Source organism: Colletotrichum spaethianum (genome assembly GCF_022836535.1).
Source record: "Colletotrichum spaethianum MAFF 239500 DNA, contig43, whole genome shotgun sequence".
NCBI classification, from domain to species: domain Eukaryota; kingdom Fungi; phylum Ascomycota; class Sordariomycetes; order Glomerellales; family Glomerellaceae; genus Colletotrichum; species Colletotrichum spaethianum.
In genome coordinates, this window is record NW_026054813.1 from 239 (window position 1) to 13860 (window position 13622).

A 13622-nucleotide genomic window follows, 5' to 3' on the forward strand; every position below is an offset into this window, starting at 1 on the left:
ATTACTTCTGTTTAGTAAGTTGACTTTAATACTTACTAAATAGTAAACATGTTTACCTTTAAAGATATACTATTTACTTTAGCTAGTAGCCTTAAGAGAAAGTAACCTGCTAGTTTAGTAAAAGAACTTGCTAACATACTTGCAAAAGATAATATAGATATACCTAATATTAAGTATAATAAGGAAAAGAAAGTGTTTCTTAACTAAGAGGAATATAAGATGCTTTGTAAGATTACTTATAAGAATAATATGCGTAATAAGAGACTTATAGAACTCCTTAACCATAATACTACCTAGCTTAACAAACTCCAGACTATAATTCAAGAAAACCCTAATCTTGTAAAGCTCTAGGAGCTTTAAACTAAGGTTAATATTCTTCAAGCTATAGCTAATATTATTAATACCTTTATAAAAGCGTATAATAAACTTAAGCTTAATAACTTATAAACCTTTAATAGAACTCTAGAATAACTTAAAGGATTCTTTACTTAAATCTAAGCTTACTACTACTTTTATAACATTAGTTTTTAAAATAATACTAAAAAAGTTATTTATACAGCCTTATTCCTTAAAAGCAAGGCGCTAACCTAGTTTAAGCTACACTTTATAGATTTTATGACTTATAAATAAGATTAACTAAAGTATAAAACTTAAAAAATCTTTATTAGTTATTATAGCTTTAAGAAAGCTCTTTTATTTTTGTTTTAGGACACTAATAAAAAACAATAAGCTAAAAGAGATCTTATTAGCTTATAATAAAATAAGTCTATTTTATATTATATTACTAAATTTTAATAACTTTTAGCTAAGCTAAATATTACTAATAAATTTAAAATCTTTATATTTTATTAAGGACTTAAAGAAGATATTAAGAACAAACTTGTTAAGATTATTGAACTACTTATGGAGTTTTTTACCTATATAGAACTTGTTATTTAAATAAATATTTAATTATATAAATAACAAAAAGAAAGAGGTAAGAAGTAGTAGCTATAACCTAATACTAGCAAGAAATATGTCCTATAAGGACCTAAAGTTATACAACCTAACCTTTACTAGAAAAACAATTAGAGTATTACCTATAAACACTATAATAGCCTAATAGACTTAGGCGCTATTAACAAAGATTAGCTAAAACAAGACATTAAAACTGTTAAATATTATAACTATAATAAAATAAGATACTATACTAATAAGTATTAAAGCCTTAAAAAGAAAGGATTCTAACTAGTCCTTAAAAAGTCTAAGAATCTTAGTACAGCTTATAAGATCTCTTACAAATAGCTTATATAGACTGCCTACTATAACAATAAGTATACTACTCACTAAGAATATAAAAAACAAGCAAGATAATACTTTAAGGAACCACAAGTTAAGACCTTAGTAATAGGACATTAAGTAAACAGTAGCTATAACCTTAAGGGTATCTTTTTATAGAAGCTAGTCCCTAGAAACCCTATAAAACTCAAAATACTTAAAGAATAGTTCTAAAAAGAACCAAGATAAAGTTAAGAACCGTTAAAAGTTAAGATTTTAGTAATAGGATAGAGAACTTTTAACTAGAAATTAGTTAAAAAGGCTTAAGAACAGCTAGATAAGATATTATAAATCCAGGAGTACTAAGCACTATCTACAGTATACCCAGATTATCTATCTTAAGTAATACAGCAATAACTATTAAAATACTACTATAATACTAAAAATAGCTATATTAAGTAGCTAATAATTATAAGTATTACCTAGAATCCTTAATAGAGGCTATTAGCTTATATGCTACACTAGAACCCTAAAGGATGCTTTAGAGGACCTTTAGTATTAATGATACCTCTAGTAAAGAAGAAGAAGAAGATATAATACTTTAGTAAATTATAAAGAAAACTATATACTTAGATAGAAATAACTAATAAATAAAACTTTATGGACTATAAATACACTAAGTAGTAAAATAATCATTTATATAGCTAAGACTTAGAGACTATATAATATTTAATCCTGAATACCTTAGACACTAAATAATCTTCTAAGCAAAATATATCTAGGACTATTATATTAAGCATATAATATACAAATATAAATACCAGTTCTTTCTAAGAAGATATAGTACTAATACTATCTCTGAAGTATACACAAATAATTAATTGAAACTATAAGAACTTAAACAAGTAAATAAGCATAATATAACAACGTTTACTTTTAGCCCTAAATACCTTATGAAATATATTAATTAGATCATTATATAATAAGAAGATTATAGAATAAATAAGTATAGAATCCATTATATCCTTAAAGTATAGGCCTAAAGGTATAGGAAGCAAGAACTTAAGAAATAAGAGAAGAATAAGGAACAACTTAGCTCTCCTTGCCTATAGTATAAAGACTGTTAATAATCAAAAAACAATAAACGTTAACTATAAAGGTATTATAGAAGACCTTTAGGGAAAAGTCCTTATGCTCTACTATAATAAGTAATAAAGAACACCTAAAACTTAAAGTCTAGATTAATAAATAGTCCTTAGCTATAATAATTAACTTTAGCATATAAGGAAATTTCATATTACTATAATAAGTAAATTAACAGAAAATACTACAAAGTAAAAAGAAAGATAGCTACTAGCTAAGAACTATTAAAGAAGATAAGGTTAAGTATAGTAAAGGTACTATTAATATAGAGACTATATAACTCTTTATGGTTACCTATGACTATTAAAAACAACTTATTTTTAACATAATAGAAATAAAAGACTATAATATTATCCTAGGAATTCTATAGCTATAGAAACATAATCTGTAAATGAATTAAAGAATAAGCTAACTCTAATAAAGAATAAACTCAGCTATAGGTTAGTATTATATACTATAACCCCTAAGTAAGCTAAAATAACACAGATATATTGCTATTATAAAGAAAATTAGACCTATAAAAGATAAGTAATTTAAGTCCTTTATTAACAAATAATAAGAAGAAGAATAACTCTCCTTAATTCCAGTAAAATACTATAAATACAAGAAACTATTTACTAAAAAACTAGAAATAGGCTTACTAAAACACAGTATCTATAATCATAAGATTCCCTTTAAAGAAGAAGAACACCCAAAGTTCCATAAGATCTATAAACTTAACAAAACAGAATAAGAGGCACTTAACAAGTACCTTAAGAAAAACCTTTAAAAAAGTTACATTTAACCATTAATATCCTTAGCAGAATACCTTATCCTATTTATACCTAAGAAAAACAATAAACTATAACTCTATATGAATTACTAACAACTTAATGATATTACAATCAAGAATTACTACCTACTACCTCTTATCTCTAAATTACAAGACCTACTATATGACGCTAAGTAGTTTACAGCTCTTAACCTCAAGGGAACCTATAACCTAATTAGGATAAAGGAAGGCAAGAAGTAGAAAACGTATTTCTATACCTATAAAAGTAACTATAAGTACCTAGTAATACCTTTTAGACTCACAAATACACCTATTACCTTTCAGACTATAATTAACCATATACTCAAAGAATTCATAGATATATTTATTATAGTCTACCTAAACAATATTCTTATCTTTTCTTATAATCTTAAAAACTATAAAGAGTATGTTTACTAAGTTCTTTAAAAGCTATAAAAAGCTAAGCTCTTAGTAAAACCAGAGAAAAATATATTCTACAGTTAACAAGTTAACTTCTTAGAATTCATTATTATACCTAGTAAAATTTAAATAAAAAACAGAAAAATTATAGCAATAAAAGACTAGCTATAGCCTTAGAATATTAAAAACATATAATCCTTTTTAGGATTCATTAACTTCTATTAATAATTCCTTAAAGGATACTTAGGAAAAATTAACCTACTTATTAAGCTTACTAAGAAAAACACTCCTTTTAAGTAGACTAAAGAACAGAAAAAAGTATTTAACAAAATCAAATAGCAAGTTCTATTAGAACCAGTCTTGATTATCCTAGACCCCTAAAAACCATTTAAAATCAAAATAAACGCCTTAAATTACGCTATTAGTAAATAACTTAGGCAAAAAGACAACAAAGGAAGATTATACCCTAATATATTCTTTTCTTAAAAACTTAATAGACCTAAACTGAACTACTAGATCTATAATAAAGAACTTATAACGATTATTAAAACATTTAAAGAATAAAAACCTTAACTATTAGAAACAAAGCATAAAGTCAAGGTTTATATAGATTACAAGAACCTAGCCTATTTTATTACCTTAAAAGTCCTTAATAAATAATAAATTTATTAATTTGAATTTCTTTTTAAATTTAACTTTTAAATTATCTATATTAAAGGAACTAAGAATAAAAGAGTAGATACTTTAAGTAGAAGACTAGACTATGAAACCTTAGTACTAGAAGAAATATTTATCATCTTGAAGTAGGACGACAAAGGAGACCTTGTGTTAGCCTAGAAACTCTTAATGATTAGATAGTGCGTTAATATTAGTATAACTAGAAGAATAACGCCTGAATAGATTAGAGAAATTTATAGCGCTAAGGCTTATGGACACTAAGGAGTTACTAAAACATTCAAATAAATTTAATAATACTATAATATGTAAGTTACTTAAGCTAAAGTAGCTAAAGTAATTAAAGATTATAATATATATAAAAAAAACAAAAATAGTTTATATAAACTATATAGATAATTATAACTACTATTAATGCTACTAAAAGCCTAGTACTTAATCTCTTTGGACTTTATTATTAAACTCCCTAAGTCAAGAGAACTGCTCATAAAAACCTATTATAACAGTATATTAGTTATTATTAATTAACTTATAAAATATATATACTTTATCTTATACTTAGAATTAAGTATAATAAAAGATCTAGTATATATATTTCTAAAATATATTATTAGTAACTATAAATTACTTAAGGAAATTATGTCTAATAAAGATAAATTGTTCATATCTAAGTTTTAGAAATCCCTGATTTTACAACTAGGAGCTAATCACAAGCTATTAACTGCTTTTTACTTATAAACTAATAAATAAACTAAATAAATTAACTAGATACTAGAACAATATCTATAATATTATATTAACTATAACTAAGATAATTAGATATTACTACTACTAATAGCCTAATTCGCTTATAATAATACTATAAAAGAAAATACACTAAACTCCTTATTCTACCTAAATTATAGATTTAAGCTTATAGCATATAGAGAACTTTAACAAGGACTATAAGCGCTAAAGGCTATAGTAAATTATAACAAATTACAAGAAATCTAAGAAAACGCTACTAAAAACCTTAAATTTATTAGGATATAAATAAAAAAATATATTAACATATCAAGAGTTAAAGGACTAACCTTTAAAAAAAGAGATAATGCATATCTTTTATAATATAACATTAAAATAAAATAATTAAGTAATAAATTAGACTATAAAAAACTTAGACCTTTTAAAATTATTTAAAAAATCTTAAATATTAACTTTAAACTTAATTTACTAAATATAATAAAGATCCATCTAGTTTTTTATATTACTTTACTTAAACTAGTACTATAAGGATTAAATACTAATAACTATATTATTATAGAACTAAATAAACTAAAGTATAAAGTTAAATAAATTATTAATAAGCAAAAAAAGAATAGAAAAATATAATATTTAATTAAATAAAAAGGATATAGATATAAGAATAATTTATAAAAACTAGTTAAGAACCTTTAACACTCCCAGCAACTCCTTCAGGACTATCATAAGTCCTAGAACCCTTAGCCACAAAACCCTTAATAAGCAGTTTACTAAAGGACTACTAGGACAAATTGCTAGGATCAAAAGACTTAAGGAAGGACAGGTTAATTATACTAAAACCACTACTAGCCTGTACCTTGTGAACCGCCTTAACCACTGGATCGATAGACAAATCCACAGGCTACTTAGTAGTGGCCTTACAACTTTGCTTAAAAATCATTTACTTCTCTTTATATAAATAATCAAGCTAGGCAAAAGACACATCTATCTCTGCTTATATAAGATAAAATAATTCTACTTGTTTTTGTAATAACTTTGCCTTTTAACAAAGCAACTTCTCCTCCTATTCTTTAGCCTTATCTAGACAATCAACTTCATTCAGCAAACAATCCACTATAATCATCAGAAAACTATACACCCTAGAACCACAAAAAACACTTATATTCATAAATCATATTATTATCCCTATCACAAGAGTAACCCTAGTAAGTATACTTTTAACACTTCTAAAAACCTATAAGCATTTTATAATAAATCCCTTTAAAGTAATACTAACTATATAGCATTTTAATTTTAATCTTGTGTTCATAAATCCTCAGGGAATCCACAAAATAATACTTAATAAAAAAAGCCTTACTAAATTTAGGATTATTTAACCCTATCGCATTAGTCATTAACAACATAGTGAAAAGGAAAAGATGAGAATAAGATAAACCCAGGGATAGCCTGCAGCAGGAACCTACTTACCTATATAGGTCTAAGGGGCTAGACCTTTAGAGGGGGGACCTGATGTTACAACCCAGGAAAGCATTGGTTAACATAACCACCTGGAACAAACCTACGAGGGGCCAAGGGATATTCAGACTTATATATGCATGATCACAGCGTTTATGAACAAGGGTTGGAACAGAAGAACTATGGACAGGTTACGTAATAATAAGAAAAGTAATCAAAAGATAAGGTGATTACTAAGAATAATTACTAAGTAAGCAACTCACCCTAGACCCACTTTAGTTAATCACTATTAATAGTATTATAATAAAAAAACATAAATATATAGATAAGACTTAAGCCTAGGGCTTAAGGACTTTCTATAGCTCTTTAGCAATTAACTTCGTAATTTACTTTACTATAAGTGACTCTTAGATTATCCTTCTATTGTAAAGCTATACGAGCCATCTACGCCTTGAACGACTGACTGATTACTAGCTAGCTACGACTTAGCTAGATTATCTATAAGACTTACTTTACTGTTACCGAGTATTAACCTCAGCTATCTATTAGCAGACACCACCACTGTCGGATATCTGACTGTAATATCTAGGTACTAATCATCTAACTTAGTACTATACCTTAACCTTGTAGGCTTATATTTATGCTAATAACTACTAACTTAGCTTTTAGGCTATAGGATAATAAAATAATTATAGAAGAAGTTATTAGTTTAGACTTAAGGGTATCTATAGTATTAACCTGATTAGGCCTCTAGGTAAATATAGCGTTTTGTTTAAGGAGTTTCTAGAAAGGTAAAGTAATCTCTAAGTATCTGTTAACTTATAATCTATAGAACTTAGTTATCCTTATAAATAACCTGACTTTACTAATGTCTTTATATTCTTTTTATTCCTTAATTTTAATAATATTTGTTTAATTAGGGTAGTGACCTCTAGAACTATAAACATAGCTAATAATAATAGCTATTCTTTAAAGCTATTATGATTTTTTGTTAGCTATTATGTAGCCTATTAACTTAACATTAAAGAGTACTATGTTAATATAGTAAATATGTTTATAGATATAGTGTTAAATGCTAGCCTGATTAGGGAGCTCTTTATTATTATATATAGTTATAGGCCTTTTAATAACAATATTATTAAAAAAAGCCTAGTAATAATATAATACAAGGTTATAAAGTATTTAGGTAATAACTCTTATAAATTATACTATAGAATTAGTATTACCTTATAGTAAGATATATATATATAGAAGTCTAAGGGGAGTAGTAAATATTATTAAATTTCTGTTTTCTTTAGCTAAAGGGACTTAGTTATATCTAGAAAAAAAGTCTAAGAGTAAGAGAATCTAGTATATGCTAAAGTCTTTTGAGAAATTCTCTGCTCTTAGAGGAGTAAAGGTATTATAAATTATGACCTTATTTATTTAAGTAGCTAAATTAATTAGGCGTAAAAAACTATTCTTCTTTTTTATAAGAAATTAAGGGTTTTATATAGCCTTATAACTTTCTTTTAAAATACTTTTATTAATTTATACCTAGATAATATTTATAGCTTATAATTTAAGTGCTTTAAGTATTAGAATCCTTTTTTCTTACTAGGCTTTGTAAGGTACAGTCTTAATTACTTATAAAAAGGTAACTTTTAAGTTAAGTGCACTGTTTTTAGAGAAGTCCTAAGTAGAAGCATTTTTATAGTTCAGAAGAACTTAGAGGAATAGGTTCTTTTTGTAGGGTAAGAGATAACTTAGTATATTTATGATAGCTATTAATCTATCTGGCTTAAGGCGTAAATATAGCTTAATACTTAAATACTTAGGCCTAATTAGGCCTTAAAATAGTCTCTTATTAAGTTATATTATTTTTTTAGCTTTAGCTAGGTTTTTAACTTTTTAAAGGGGATTACTATTAAAGGTTAATCTGTTAAATAGTTAGTTATTAACTAGATATATTTTTTTGTCTTTTTTCTTATATATAGTAAATACCTTTATATTCTACTTAGCCTGATCAGGCTAGGGATAATATTTTGTTGGATTTATTTTGTGGTTATGTAGTTGCTTTAGGAATAAAAGTATTTTTTTTTTATTAATTATATTAAAGTACTTAACTATTTACTTCCTAATTCTCTTTACTTTAATCTTTCTAATAGTTACTAATAACTAGTTAAGGTAAACCTTAGGATAATAGGCCTAATTAAGATGATTAGTATTGATATAGGGCAAGTTAGGCTTTTTAATGTAGTAAGAATATCCCTTATTATTATACCTTTTAACCTTTACTATAGTCTTACAGATATCCTTTATAGCTAAAGTAAGGAGTATAGTTAGTACTATTTTTACTAAATAATCTAATTCTTTTTTAAATAACTAGATTACTTCTTTATTATTTTCTTATAGCTTATGTCTAGGAATTTTAAGCTTTTTAGTAATGGTCTTAGTACTGTTACTAGAGTCTAGTTTTCCTAGTCTTAATGTAGCTTGGTCTGATTAAGGAGATGGTTCTTAAGAGCCTTTATATAGTTATTCTAGTCTAACAGATAATCTAGGAACTTTCTAGGATTACTAAACTTTAGAAATGTGGCTGGGATATAGAGATAAGTTTACCTTATTATTAGTATTAGTGTGATTATGTTAAGGCTATATATATAGTTAATCTATGTATAGAACCTAAAAGGTAATCCTAAAAAAAGTAGTTTATTTATCCTTTTATTGTTAGTAATAAACATACTAGTTAAGAAATAATAGCCTTTAACTTAAATAGGTATAATAGCTACTCTATTAAAGGATATATGCTTTGAATTAGGATTAAAAGCGTTTATTTTAAGTAGTATAGTTATAAGCTTAATAGTATACTTGTTTATATATAATCTTAAAATAATATTGATTTATAAACTATTATTAATAATACTTTTAATTAAGTTATTCTAATTAAAGTAAAGACTACTAACTTAGATATTAATTATAAAGTAAAGTATTATAAAGTGTAGAATAATAGACTTAATAGTAGTTAAGTTAAGCGTTTTAATAAGTTTGACCTTAGTAGTTCTACTTATAAGGTTTAGGATATCTTTATTATATCTATTAATTGCCTTGTAAGCTTCTAATCTTTTATATGGTTTCACCTCTTTGATTAGGTTAAAGGGAGCCTTTAAGTAGATGTTTAAATACCTATTGCTATCTAATATCTGGTATATTATTATTATTATAACTTAGTTAAGCTAAGGCTAGACTTAAAGTATAACTTTAAAGGGAATAGTAATATTCCCTTTAAATTTCTTAGTAATAGCTTAAGTAGACATAGCTTGGTTTATTATTTTTAGTTAATTTAGGATAGAATTCTCTTTAGTAGGTTTTTAAGTATATCTTGAACTATGTGTGAAGTTAGTGTGCTTGCTTGCTGGTATAGCTTGAATAGAAGGGGGCCTTGAGCTCTTAGGAGTCTAATAGGCCTAATCAGGGTGTACTAGACTAGTAGGTTGTGTTGGTAGAGGAGTCTGGGTATAGGTATTGATGTTTATTTCCTTAGCCTAGGAGCTAGTACTGAAAGTGTTTCTTTTTTAATATATGTTTTTTGAAATAAAGCTTTGGTGTATTAAATAGGGCTTTACTTAATTAGGGTAGCATAGAATAAGTTATGGTATTATGTCTAATGACTTAGTAACTATATTTACTTTTGCTTTTTAAGTTAAGAAGACTTTAGTGTATATCTTAGGGGATACTAAGACGTATTTAACAAGATTTACCTAGGCGTTTTAGGTATATAGTAGTAAGTAGTATTATATCTTAGGTTAAAAAAGACGTCTAATACCCTAGTTAATTATATATTTTATTACTTTTATAGCTTCTAGGAACAAGGTATTATTTATTATATAAGTAAAAATAATAACCTAGTTAGGCTAATAGTTTTTATAGGCTTCCTAGATAATAATATTAAAAACTTTATTTACTTTAACGTTTAATTCTTAAAGTACCTTATACTTATAAACGTTATAGTTTAACATAATTAAGTTAGCCTTTTTATTCTTTTTAAGTTATAAGTATATTTAATACCTTTTTTAGTTATATATATTATACTAACACTAATCAGAATAGCCTAGAACAAAACCTAGCTTGCTAAAGGAGGATAGTTGTTGAGCTAGTAGTATATATAGCTGTAAAGGACTAGATACAGAGACGTTATAACTATATATAACTATAGGTTAACTGTTAAAGATAATCTAAGCTTTAAGACTAGCTTTTATAGTAAGTATAAAGGCTGCTACTGTTTTTAAAAGTTTGTTTATAGTAAAATTAGTTATAACTTTAAAATCTTTAAAAGTAGACTTCTTAAGGAGTATATTTTTAATCTAATTAAGGCTAGAAGGCTACTTTAAGGAATAAGGAACTATAATTAATAAAGAGAAGGTAAAAGTATTAGAATCTCTATAATAACCCTTATATTTTAACTTCTATTCTACTTATATAAGTATTACCCTTTTAAAGGCACTAAAGTTCCTTCTCTTAAACAGATTAGTAAAAAAAAGTCTTATCTATAAGGATACTACTATAATTATGTTTTTAGAAAATTGTATAATAAAAAGCTTAATTAGCTTTTAAGTACTTATTATAAGCTTCTCTTTAGCCTTTACCTTTTCTTTTATACTCTTAACCTTTTAAAATAAAGTTATAGTTTCTATTAAGTTATTATCCTTAATTAAGTCTCTTTTTATAAGGTCCTTAATATAATAATTTAGTTAAAAAATAACTTCTTTATTAAGTTATTTATAAGTATTAAAAAAGAACTTATTTAGTTCTTACTAAGTCTCCTTTTTAGCCTTAATCTTCACTATTATTTAGTGTTTATTAAGTAAATACTATAATAACGCTTTTATTTTCTTTTTATTAAAGTAACTAATAAGCTTAGTTAAAGCTTTATACTTATTAAAGAAATTAATAATATTATAGCTATTAAAGGTAAAGGCCTCTTTAGTATTTAGTGATAATATCTTAATAGTTAATTAACGTAGATAATCTGTCTTACTTTAATTAGGCTTAATAGACCTTTGGTTCTTAGTTATACTTATGTTAACTATTATTAATAGGTTTACTATTAAGAGTTACTAGGCCTAGAAGTTTATTGTAGTAAAAGAGTCTGATGCTAGATTAAGGGAAAGGCTTATGTTCTTATTAGCTTAATTAAGACTCCTTTTATACTACTAATAGCCTAAGCTTAGGTCCTTACCTTTGCTTCTCTTAGTAGTTCTAAAGTTAGGAATCCTAGGACTAGTCTTAGACTTAGTATCTATATTATTATTAAGGTCTTAGTAACTCTAGAAAGCTTTATTAGTAAATAAGGCGATGTAATTAGTTAGACTTTTAAGTTACTTTATGTTAGTTATTAATAAGGTTAGCTTAAATATGTTACTAATATTTTAGTAAGCTAGTTGTAGGAAGTGTAAATAGTATTAATTACTTTAAATTAATTTTAAGGTATTATATATAAAATCTCTTTAAATTTATTACTTAGCTTAGTCTATTAACTTAATTAGACTTAAGAGTAATATTTTATATATTTTTATAAAGTATTAGTTTATTATATCTTTAATTAAGTTTTTAAAGGGGGTGCTTATTAAGTCTAAGCTAATCTTAAAGGAATATTGAATTTCTATTGCTATTAATCTATTAACGCTAAGACGTTTAGTCTCTGTTAATAACATAATATTAAACTTGATTAGATTAAGGCTTATATAATAACAAGATTTTGAGAAGTTCTAGGCTTAGTTTATAGTTATAATTATTCTGTAATTTATACTAAGAAAGCTTTTTAGTTTATTAATCTTAGTAAAAGGTATTATTCTTATTTTATTAGTTTTTTTTTTTCTTTTATATTTTATAGGTTTTTTTTTTTAATTAGGTTTACTTAGTGTTTACTTATAAAAGGATTATTTATATAAAAGGTTTATCTAGCTATATTATGTTATTATAGCTAGTTATTTGTTTCTTTGTTTTTTTAAAGAATCCTACTTTTCTTAGGTCTTATCTATTATAGTTTCTTAGGGTTAGGTTTACTTTTATGTCTAGGATTAAGTCTAATTAGGTTAAGGATATTATTTCTTTTATATCTTTTTAATAATATATTTTATTAATTAAAGCTATTTTTAAGGTACTAATATTAGATTTATTATATAATTAAAATAAAAATAATAAAAAGATTAATAGTTTAATTCTATTATAAGGCACTATTAAAACTACATAAAATAAAGAAAGCTAATAAGTAGGTAGTTAATACATAAACCATACTAAACACTAAGGTCCTAGTATTATTATAAGTGTACCTGGAGTGACTAATTATTTTAAGTAATTACCTTAATACCTAGACCATAAAATACTACTCTTTTTAGGTCCTCCTTAGCCTGATTAGGGCTATAAGCAAACTAGAAAAGTGTATCCTTTATGTCTTATAGTCTATTTAGATTTGCCCTTGTTACTAAGTAGTATATATATATGTATTGTGATCTTTGGAGGAGGAGAATACCCTTCTAGACCTTAGAGGTCTAGTTAGGCCTAAGGAAATAAAGCAATAGTCACTTATTATATGTCTTGTTTTAATATCAAAGTAATGAATTTGTCTATGTTTATCTAAGTGCCTGTCCAAAGATGTCAAGCTTGTCTGTCTGCTTAGTGATTAGATGCTGATCTCTGTGATAGTATCTGACTAGAGCCCCCTTTTATACTTGGAAGGGTCCTGCTTAGTCACGTCTGATCAGGCCTGTGATTGTGTCTGCAGGCTGATAAAAGGAAAAATGAAAACGCGAAACCCTACCCCTTTCTACTATATAGATTACTAATAACTTAATAATATTATAATTAAGAACTATTATCTATTACCTCTTATCTTAGAATTATAAGACTAGCTATACTACACAAAATAGTTCACAGCTATTAACCTTAAAGGAGCCTATAACCTGATCAGGATAAAGGAAGGCGAGGAATAGAAGACGTGTTTCTATACTAGGAAAGGTAACTTTAAGTACTTAGTTATACCTTTTAGACTTACTAATGTACCTATCACCTTCTAAATAATGATTAACTATGTCCTGAGAGAGTTTCTAGATATGTTTGTTGTTGTTTACCTAGACAATATACTTATTTATTCTTATACTCTCAAGGAATATAAGAAGTA